We start from the raw sequence: 12,740 nt of genomic DNA on the forward strand, positions 1-12,740 counted from the left end.
TACTATTATATGGTTTATTGATTTTCATGTACCTCATCGGCGATGTAATGTTTACATGGTTTAGACAGAAAAGTGTCTTGTTCTGTTTATCGTTAATTGATAGTGTAAATCGTGTTACTATATATAGCATAGGTAAAAACCGATTTCCTATGTTTATAATGTAAACATTGAACAGCTGATCATAGTTATACAACATATACACACTACATTTGACATTTTCACAAATAGGTTACATACTTCACATTTTAGTACAACTTCACATTTGAAAAATACTTCTTCATAGCAACTTTTAACTCTTTTAAAGAGCTTTAAACTGTTATATATTTTTATTATTTTTTTATATGAAATCAAAATAAGATAAAATTTCAGCAAAACAAAAACAAGACTGAAACAGATTAAGCAACAGTTACAATATATGTTTTGTCTATTTGATTGGTAAACTCTTGATATGAGCTGTAATTTATTTGTCATTTTTATTTTTTTTAGTAAATTTTGTATGATAAAACTATTGTACAATCATTGTCATTGTTTTGTGATTTGTAAACATTTGACTTATGCTTTAGTTTTTTGTTCCAATACTTCCACTAGTTTTGTCATGTAGAGCTTCTGTAGGTGTTGGAGGTGATCTGTCACTTGCATTTACTGTTCTCCTATGTGGTGTTCTAACGAACCTGTCTATTGGTGGTTGTGCTTTGTCAACATTGTCACTGTTTCCATCCTTACCATTTTTTGGTGCTACTGTCTTGTTAGTAGATGTTTTGCTGTTATTGTTTCTTTTTTCGGATTTTTTTTTAGTAGGTGGTTTTGTAGGAGCTTCTAATTCAGTATACTCTACATTTTCATCCTGATTTTTGTTGTCAATAGATGTATTGCTGTCATTCTCGGCTTGCTGCCTAGTTTCATCAACATCCTGAAAATTATTTTGGCAGTCTATCATTTTGTGCCCGCTTTCTTTACATATTTTGCACACCCAGTCATTGGGACATTGGAAAAACATGTGACCAGGTTTAAGGCATTTGTGACATGTTCTCTCTTCCATTACCCCAGTGTTGTTGTTTTGGAATTCTGGTTGGCCAGCATGAAAAATTCTCCCAAAATATTTTCCAATCGGAAGATTTCTGGGGATCGGTTTATCTAGAGTCTTGCTAATAACAAGCCTATCTCCTGTTTCACAATTTGTCATCTTACCATCTATTCTTAGTTTCTCTCTAAATAAATCTTGAATTTCACAGCCTTGAAGGGTTAGGGCTCGGTGTATCTGCCCATCATCCGCAGAAAGGGGGATGTTCTTCACCTTTATGCGTATTGTGTCTTTTTGCAGCGTAGATGGGTTGTGAGGGTTTTGTGAGTGAAGGGGTACTTACCTGCCACGTAAGTTTACCCCCTGCACCAACAAAGACAGTCTATCACCCTCATTGTCCATATAAATTCGCCACATCTCTCTGATTCTCTGTATTCCTTTTATACACTGTGAAGGGACTTTGGCACCAATTGATTTGAAGATTTCAACATTTGTTAGCCATTGCGCCCGAGGCGGTTTGACCGAGCCATGAACATCTTGATCTTTCAAGAAAATTGGCTTTACATAATCACTTGGGTCACTTGGTTCATTTTGTTTACTATAATTAGTGTTTTTTTTAATGTAGGATTGTTCAGATTGTGTGTTACCCTGACTTAAATGTGTATCTGAAGTAACTTCGGCGTAGGTCGCCATTTTTTCATTGTTTACCATCTTGATGAACCGTCGCTTCTTTGTTAACTATATATGGTTCTGTACCTTGTAGACCTTCTAAAAGCCTCAGAAGGCGATCCTGGGTCATTTTCTTACACAATGCTTCCACTTCTGCATTCATTTTCAGTTCAAACAACGAATTTTATCGCTTTTTAGACGGAGTATTGTGCGATACGTCTTGACATATCAAGGGACACTACTCATGATCTTGTCACGCTCTTGCTACGTCTTATAAGACCTTACCACGACTTGCACGATCTCTGTACGCTTCTACCAAGACCTTTCTGATCGCATTACGATCTAAATACGAGTCTACTACGATCAAACCACGACTCCACTACGTTGTCACTATGCTCTTAGTCCCCGTAGAAATATCTTGACTTTCCCATTGTAAACACCAGTTTCCTTGAGAAAACATGCCACTTAAGGTTCAAAAAAACTATTTGATCGTGGTGCTATAAGTAGAGGTATCAACAGAATGAGACCGTGCAATTGTCGTGGCTAGTGAGGTCGTACTGAGTAGCAGCGTATTATTGTATTCCTCATCATAGTATAATCGTATCAATATCGTAGTGGAAGCGTAATACAGACGTAGTGAAATCGGGATATAGTCTCAGTGAAATCGTAGTAAGGTCGCAGCGAAATATTTTCTATTGGCTTCCCCGATTGCACCATCATCGTTTCCAATACGGTGCTTCTATATACGCCTATCCCGATTTTTCTACGTCCTTACTACGACTAGTTTTGGTAACAACTGCACTACGAATGTTTTGAGTATGTTCAAAGTTGGACGTGGACCTCATCTATCATGAAGACTTGGCACGTCCTAACTACGACCTTACCACGACCACCACCATCATACTACGACTTCCAAAAAAAATCATAATTTCTGAGGCCGTAGCGGGATCGTGTCCTAGTGTGATGGGGTTATTAGAGATAAAGGAGATGACATATTTTCAATATGCAATAAGATCCAATTTTTACAGAATATTTCACATAAGAATATCGAAAACAAGGACGAACATTGTGAAAATCACATTTCAAATGAAAATAATACTTAATAAAGGCTGTGGTGGTGTAGCTTCTACACGGGTATCATTCGGTTTATCGAGAGAAATTATCGTGAAAGAATACCTAACGGTCGTCAAACATTGCGATTGGATCGTGAAAAATCTTGTATCGGACCGTGAATGTAATTAAATGTAAATTCTACTTCAAAATCAGTGAAAAAATCGCTAAATTTTTAAAACGCGGAACAAATCCGAACAAAAAAATATGTCTGTCAAAATGATTCAACTTTCTCATCATTACTGTGCAATAAGATAAACAAAATATGCAGTACTTAATGAGAAAACACATAAGGCGCAATACATGTCTATTGGATTCATTAAAAAAACATGCTTTTTGTACCTATAATGGTCATATTTCAATATATCATGATGTATTTGAAACTTAGTCTTTGGTGTGTCCGATAGTACAGTAAAATAAAAGTATGCTCTTCCCTTGAAACCGTTCATTAGTTTATGAAAACCTTGAATTTTGTTGATTTTTCATCAAACTTGATCGTGAAAGATCAGGCAACGCATTATTTTGTTAGTGAAAGACAATGCGTGACCAGACTTAATAATCAGAAATCATTATTTTTTAACACTTGATATACTTGCAACTGGTTAAAACATGTAACTATTTTGATAAGAACGAACATTAAAGCTATCATATTTTTTTTTAGATTCATCACTTTACCTCGAAAGTTAAAAAAATAACTAAACACGTGTCTAGATCAGTTGATTTCCAAAATAGAAGGACCCCCAGGAGCGTTCTTTGTCAAAAATTAAAGGTATATATGTATCTTTAAATGCACCATCCTTGCAAATCTATGCATGCGTACGCATTTTTTTTGTACGGGTTGTGTGGAGTGTCGATCGTGCATACATAGTATGATACTATTGACTTTATTGTTACTTCGTGGCTGCGCTGACAAAACTAAAAAAGTACAAAGATAAATTATTTCTAATTAATTATTTGTTGAGTCTTTTCACAATATCTATACGTCATTGTACCCAACTTATCGTCCAACGTACTTCGACTGGGATGCCCAGCTTGAACTGTAATTAACCATTTAAGTACTTTTCTCAATCGTTACAACTTCTACTGAATCTGCATTGGCATGTCTAGCGATATCATACCTTTTTCAGTTCGCGTGTGAAAATTTCAGCTCTGAGAATCGGTCTAGTACAATTCAGGCAGAACTATTTTCTTACCGCTACTATTTAGCCAATAATATGGGTATGCAACGTTTCAACCAAACAGTTAACCATGTACCGTATCTAATAGCGAAAACAGCATCTTTCATTAACAATTTGAGATTGAACGATAACCAACCGTTTGTGTAACAGTACTTTCTTAAGTTCTATAAAATTGAGAATAGAATGGGGAATACGTCAAAGAGACAACAACCCGACATAAGAGCAGACAACAGCCGAAGGCCACCAATGGGTCTCCAATGCAGCGAGAAAATCAAGCACCCGGAGGTGGTCCTCAGCTGGCCCCTAAATAAAATTGTGTGCTAGTTCAGTGAAAATGGACGTCACACTAAACTCATAAACATATAAATGAACTAAAATTAAAACACATACTAGACTAACAAAGGCCAGAGGCTCCTGACTTGGGACAGGCGCAAAAATGCGGCGGAGTTAAACATGTTTTGTGAGATCTCAACCCTCCCCCTATACCTCTAGCCAATGTAGAATAAAGAAACACATAGCAATACGCACAGTAAATCTCAGTTTAAAAGAAGTCCGAGTCCGATGTCAGAATAGGTAACAAAAGAAACTAAGCAAAATGACAATGATACATAAATGAATAAATACATAAACATAATCTATGTATCTTTATATACAACGTAGCAGATGTGGAATGATTGCCAATGAGATAACTTTATATTACAGACTAAAAAATACCAGAGCGCAAATGCTGAAATGTCTCGGCTGCTTTACATATGATAGTATATATGTTGAACGTCTGTGATATTAAGGGTTTTGCTAGAAGTGTCACATACGCTTAAGATTATCAATGATTCATAAAAAAAGAGGTCAAGGTCAGATGAACCATGCCATACAGACCGGTACAAACATCCCGTACACCAAATATAGTGGTTCTGATGCTTACAGTACCTTAGAAACTGACAAAACTAAAAGTTATGTTTGGCCAATGAATTCGGAAGATAAAGTCGAAAGTATATGAATCCTGACCGACAGCCAGACATAGACATCTTACTATCATTCAATATATCAAATACAATTGAACTATATTGCTTTTAGTATCTGATAAACTGACAAAACCATGAAAACTTAACAAAGACCAATGAACCATGAAAATGAGGTCAACGTCTTATATGAAACATGCAGACAGACATGTACAACATACACCAAATACATTGGCCCTATAGCATACAGGTATATAAGCAAAAGACCAAACCACATAAAATAAACATTGCCAAGTGATGCATGATAATGAGGTCAAGGTTAGTTGGAACCTTTCTAGTCGAAAATGTACATCTTACAATCATAACTTACATCAAATACAGTTACCATATAGCTTAACGAATCCGCGATACGGACTTGACTATACACAAAACTAAACATTGATCCATGAAATGAGGCACAGTCGAGGACAGGTGAATCCTGTCTGACGGACATGTAGATTATAGGATCCCATATATAGTTATCCCATAACTCGGGATAAGTGAGTAGTTAACATGACAATAGAAATCTTTATCCTGCTATCAGCCAACTACTACAATACAAATAACATGTTCACAAATAAATTTTTGCATTATTTGTACTTGTACAAATTACATCTCCTGTTACCCCGCTTATATCTTGAGCAAGCGATAATGTGGATATTTCTTTTTGCGTAACAATTTATTTTGGGGTCCTCGCGGTCCACGTTTAAACTATGTCGATTTCTTTGAAAAATAAGAGATAATAATTTGGATTTTAACAACTAAAGTTTCAAGGGCCGGGTGTAAATTTCAGGATAAGAACAATATACATACATTGGTGCATAATATAAAATTTAATTGTACTCGCTATGAAACATGAGAAAAGCTCGGCGAGCCTCGCTTTTCGTATTGTTTCTAAAGCTCGTACAAATAAATTTTATATTTTCCGACAATGTACACATATTGTATATAATATACTTTTTTTGGTTCACCCCGAGTGCATAAATTTCATAAAATAGCACGCATTTTGTTTGGGTATAAGTTTCATTTGCTCATTAAATTCCGGTAAACCAACTACTCAAAAAACTAATACACAATGCCTTTAATATGAATATAGTTCCTACCGTGCATGTACCGGTTTTTACTTTTTTTGGCAACTGCACTATGTCCTACAGTGATATCGAAAGTTGCGTGGCACCAAATCATCATTACAGGTAATATTGATTTTGAACATTTTATCATTTCAACATAGACAATTTATGAAGAACGGACAGATAGACTGATATTGCTATAATTCACCTAGTCTGTGTGGTATTATAAGATAATTAGATTCAATGGCATTACACGATTATAGCCCTATTCGCCAACAAAAGAGACCCGGACCAGTCATGCAAATCTAGTTTTTTCTATACCGATAACAAATAAAGATTATCATATAATTGAAGAATGATTTGAACGTCTTCGTAGCATCAGATCTTTCACGATCCTTTTCACGATCTTCAAAAAGCGGTACGTGATCTTTCACGATCAGAAATATTAATTTTGTGTAAATATTTCTTTTTTTAAAAAGTTTCTGATTATGCTTACACAAAATAACTTTGAGAACTATTTGATTCATTCAAATGGAATGACCTTTTTTGGAGAAAAGTAGTTTAGTCATTCGAATTATGAAAAAAAACATGTTATTGAAATGTCGAGGAGCAATCTGCCTTTTGTAGTTTTGTAGATACGATGTACTTTTAAACCTGGATTTTCTCACATACTAATCATAATGTTGAACCATTTTGACAGACAGTTTTATTTCGTTGTAGATTTGTCCGTGTAGTTATTTAAATTAGATTATTTATTGACCTTTCATAGGTCTTCTCGATTAGATTTCCTTCACGATCCTATACAAGAACTTTCACGATCCAATCGCAATACTTGACCACCGTTAGGTATTCTTTCACGATCATTTCTCTCGATAAACCGAATGACACCCGTGTTCTATTGAGGCAATATAATCCACCTAAAAATGAGAACAAAACAGAATACAATTTATCTTCACTTTTATCAAGTTTTAAACAATTTGTATAAGCTCGTGTTTCTTTTCTTTTCTTTTTTCTTTTTTAAAACATATTTATAATACTTTATTTCTTTAAAGCTGTGTAAAAATCTTTTAAGGATACAGCTTTCTCCTTAGAAGCTCTATATACTGTAAATAATAGGTTAAGGGTTACCTATTGATACTAATACTATAAACATAAGTATAAATTACAATTTACAATTTCCGGAAATATAAGGATGTTTCCGTATATTTTAATTTACTAATAAATCGTCCTATATAATATTTCTAAGTTTAAAGTACTTTCATTATAATATTCAAAAATCAATTTAAATATGTTTACTTTTTTTGCTATCTTTATAAACCTAAGGCCAGTAGTGCTTTTAGGTCTTTTATCATGCAGTGAATACAAAATTAAAAAAAATTCTAAAAAAAATCATTTTCACCTGTATATAAAATTGTTTCACATTTTTCTACACCTGATTCATCCCTCAGTTTGGGAAAGTATGTTCAGAATATACTGTCTTTTTTGTCCAATCATACTATCCTTATTGTAAATACTACCGTGCCACCTAAAAACATGCTGTTGCGATTTAGTTTTACATTTTTTTTAATATATAATTATTGATTTTGACTTTTGCTGTTTAGTGTCAATGAAACATGTGGTATTAACAGTTATACAAGTGTTAGCTAAGAATGAAAAGGACATTTTTTAAAATACTTGTAATTTGCTGTAGCGTAAAGCTAACTTGTTGTTTCATTGCTTTGTAGTGGTTTACTCTTGACAGAAATTCATACTTAAAATATTGAACACATTTACTTCTTTGTCTTTTCTATTTGATAAGTAGTATTTATACTAAATAATACTATTGTTATAAACAAAATAATTTCAATACTTTTCATCCTCGAGTTTTCGTCAATTATTTTATATCCAAGTATTAGGTTTTCTAAGCCTATGATCTGATATCCAATTTTGGGTTTATTAATAATTAATCTAATACTTTCCCAAAAAGTTTTAAAACATTTGAAGGTGATAAAGAAATGTTCATAATTCTCTTTAACATTGCATATATTACATAAAGGAGTATCTACTATTTTCCAAGTTTCTAATATTTGTTTACAGGGCAGTATCCAATGTAACAATTTCCACCTATTTGTGTTTTATTTTCAAATAAATATCTTCAACTTGCAAAATATTTTCCACTTTACAAAACCTTTTGGTGTTTCTATGTTAGGTTGTATGAGTATATTATATATATCTTCTGTTGTTACTTTTTGTAACTCATACGTTATATGATTTTTACATACTATTGTCACAGTGGAAAAATGGACAAAATTTGATTTTGAGACCTTACGGACATTTTGTAAAAGATTTTGTAAAATCACTGTTTTTCTTATATTTGCAATATTTCACTAAGGGATTTTGTTATTTTTATTGTGAGAAGTATATGTCAAGTTTAGAAGATTAAGCTAATCTAATTTCACGTTTCAATTTGCTTCTCATTTAGCGGCATTTACGTCAATTTTGCCAAGTATTCTTGTATCTATTTAATTCGATTAATAAGTCTGTATGTTCTATTGTTAATCATTTGCTATGTGCTAATTTTTCTATAATCCGTTAATTGTATTTGTCACTCATTTAGAGAAATATTTGTCAAGTCTATTCAAGTAATGTTTGGTTTGTTATATAAACTGTTTTATTATTTCGATAAGGCAGATTGGATTTAGTATTACGCTGAGCAGTTCCAGCTCTGTATAATTGTATTCCATGCTGAACTATTAAATCATATATCGCGGAAACTAGAGTCGTCATTTGTTGCAAGAGTAAGTCCCAGAGTCAGAGTTCGTGCAGACTCTTCTTATTGTCTATTGTGTGTGTGTGGTTGCAGGCCAACACACATCACCCAGTCACAAGAAACACCGAGTTTATAGTTGTGACATTTGGTGCCAGGTCCGGGTCGTGTTGACTCTTTAGCTCAACATGCTTTCCTGATACCTCAAAGCAGCAAGCGAGTTACCAGTTCCCAAGAGACGTACATATACATGTAACAGAGTTGCAGCGATGGAATACAACTTCAGGCCACAGTTGAGACCGTGGTTTTTCCAGATGCGTCAGACTCCAGCGATTTTCATATGATGAAGACAATCTTTCAATCAGTTTAGTTGAGGTCTGGACCTGGCATGTCAGTAACTGCTAGTAGTCATTTGTTCATTTATGTATCATTGTCATTTTGCTTAGTTTCTTTTGTTACCTATTCTGACATCGGACTCGGACTTCTTTTAAACTGAGTTTTACTGTGCGTATTGCTATGTGTTTCTTTTTTCTACATTGGCTAGAGGTATAGGGGGAGGGTTGAGATCTCACAAAACATGTTTAACTCCGCCGCATTTTTGCGCCTGTCCCAAGTCAGGAGCCTCTGGCCTTTGTTAGTCTTGTATGTTTTTTAATTTTAGTTCATTTATATGTTTTGGAGTTTAGTGTGACGTCCATTTTCACTGAACTAGCACACAATTTTATTTAGGGGCTTGATTTTCTCGCTGCATTGAAGACCCATTGGTGGACTGTTGTCTGCTCTTTGGTCGGGTTGTTGTCTCTTTGACATATTCCCCATTTCCATTCTCAATTTTATCTGTGATTGTGTTATATTTATGGATACATTGTCACAAGTCACTATAATAAACTATAATAATTTACTTACTTACTTACTTACTACTTACTATTATTTGTTTTCTTATTTGAATAAAATTTTTGGAATATTTTCTGTTCTACTGTTTTATAATTTCACCCAAGCTTTAATCATTTCTAAGTAAAAGGGTGTAACATTATTTTCCAAATTCTCTATATCTTGTATTTTATCTATGTTCATATAAAAAATTAAAGTAATTGTTTCCTAGTTTATGAAAGTAGAAATGAGTAATAACTTTCCAGTTCGGTAACATATCATCATTCAATTTGTTAACTAATCTTTTAATCCAATATATTTCTAATGATTCAATATATTTATGTATATGAATCATGTTTAATCCTCCGTTAGCATAGTTTGTACAAACAACAGATTTTTTAACCTTTTCTCTTTTTATTATCCCAGAAAAGTTATATATTATTTTTTAAACTTTGATATGTAGTCTTTATTAATATTGATTACTGATGCTAAGAAGGTTAAGTTTGGAACTATTAAAGACTTTACAACAGTTATTCTGCCTAAGATAGTAAGTTGTCTTTTAGACATATCTTTGATAATTTTCTCTCATTTAGTTAGTTGTTTTTCTAAGTTTAGTTTTTCACATTCAATCATGTTATGTCCAAAGTATACTCCCAAGCATTTTATTGGCTTTGTTGACAAGCTTATATTTTGATATTTATCTTTACTTATTTTCAGATTTCCTAGCCAAATACCTTCTGTTTTATCTCAAAACAATCAGGTCTCTGATAAATTTCGCATTCATAAGTTGAAAAACTGTGTGAATGATCGACCAAAGTCCGTTTTCAGAGACAAAGAGGCTGTGAAATGTCTATCATCTCTTCAAGATAAGAATGTTGTTGTTCCTGCGGACAAAGCTTCAAATAACATTGTCTTTATATGTAAATCGTATTACTACGAGTGTCTTGTAAAAGAATTAGGAATAAATGAGCACTCAGGTAATCCCACATACAAAAACATATCATTTGACAAGGATGAGATTTTGGAGAATCATAAGTCCTTCATGGCTTCAATGAACATTGCATTGAACAACAAATCAAAGGACTTACCTTGTTTGTATTGAATACCTTAACTTCACAAAATTCCGTACAAACAACGGTACATTGCCGGCTCAACTGCATGTTCCACTAAAGAATTGTCCATTAGATTGACTAAAATTCTGTCCGCATGAAAGAGGGTCTCCAGAAATACTGTGAAACTGTTTACTCGCGTAGTGGTATTAACCATATGTGGATTCTTAAAAACTCTAATGAACTTCTGGATAATTTTAAATCTCGGTCTTTTTCTGAAATTAGTTCTATCAAAACTTTTGATTTTTCAACCTTGTATATCACCATTCCCCAAGTGAAATTGAAAAACCGTCTAAAAGAAATAATCCACAATGCTTTTCATCATAAAAATGGTAGCATACGCTATAAATTTATTACTTTGGGATACCATAAGGCATATTTTGTTAATAGTGAACAAAAGGGTAAAACATGCTACACAGAGGAACAAGTGATCAGTATGATGGAGTTTCTTATTGACAACATATTTGTTGAATTTGGAGGTAGACTTTTTCAACAAATTGTCGGCATTCCTATTGGAACGAACTGTGCGCCTCTCCTTGTCGACCTCTTCTTATTTTCATATGAATCGGAGTTCCTTCAGACACTTGTCAAAAACAAGAAGATCAAAGAAGCCAGGTTATTTAATTTCACTTTCAGATATATTGATGAAGTTCTTTCCATTAACAATCCGAACTTTTCTGATTGGGTTCCATTAATATATCCACCAGAACTAGAAATTAAAGAAACAACAGACATGGCTTCCTCCGCCTCATTTTTAGACTTATACCTCGAATTTGACATACACAGTCATCTCAGTACCAGAATCTATGACAAATGAGACGATTTTAATTTTGAAATTATCAATTTCCCCCACCTTAGTAGCAATATACCAACTTCACCTGCATATGGGATATACATTTCCCAACTTATTCGGTATTCAAGAGCTTGCAGCTCCTACTCAGACTTTGTAAAACGTCACCAGTGTCTGAGCAGAAAGTTGATGAACCAGGGGCATGTCAAAGAACGTCTCGTCCTTTTTCTAAAAAGTTCATCGGAAGGTACCAAGAACTTGTTGATAAATATTCCGTATCAACTTCACAAATAATACACGATGGTCTTGAAGTATAGATTTTGCGTACTGACGTTGTTTATCATCTTAATAATGTGTTATAGTATTCTTTTATTTATCTTTATCAATATTACTTTTACTGTTAAGTCTGTTTTTTGAGATATCCATTTGACGTGACTCTGTGCTTATGTATCCCGTCATACTTTGAACGACAAAATTATTTTATTTATTAATATTACTTTTACTGTTGAGTCTGTTTTTTGTGATTTACATTTGACGTGACTCTGTACTTATGTATATCGTCATACTTTGTACCACACAATTATTTTATTTTATTTATTAATATTATTTTTACTGTTAAGTCTGTTTTTTGTTATATCCATTTTACGTGACTCTGTATTTTTGTATCCTGTCATACTTTGAACGACAAAATTATTTTATGTCTACCTGTGCGAATTTCAAACGCGCGATTTTACGCCAGTACTTAAAACCTTCCATCCTTTATGGATGGATTTTACATAGATAAATAAAATCGTATAATATTAGCAAAATGAGGATGTTAAATTTGATGTATGCCTTTTTGTGCTTCTTCGTTACATTTGTTTGTTTTTATAGTGATTAAGATGATAACACAATGTTGACTGTTGTACCCCTATTTTTGACATTTTTACCTATTGTGTCCGTTTGTTTTGTTCACGCATCGTTGTCAATATAATGGAATTTGATGCGACTGTCATACACGTGAGAGGTTTAGCTAGCTATAAAACCAGGTTCAATCCACCATTTTCTACATAAGAAAATGCCTGTACCAAGTCAGGAATATGACAGTTGTAATCCATTCGTTTGATGTGTTTGTTTTTTTGATTTTGCCATTTGATTGGGGACTTTCCTTTTTGAATTTTCCTCGGAGTTCAGTATTTT

This window comes from Mytilus californianus, unplaced genomic scaffold (genome assembly GCF_021869535.1).
Source record: "Mytilus californianus isolate M0D057914Y unplaced genomic scaffold, xbMytCali1.0.p SCAF_5, whole genome shotgun sequence".
Classification (NCBI taxonomy): domain Eukaryota; kingdom Metazoa; phylum Mollusca; class Bivalvia; order Mytilida; family Mytilidae; genus Mytilus; species Mytilus californianus.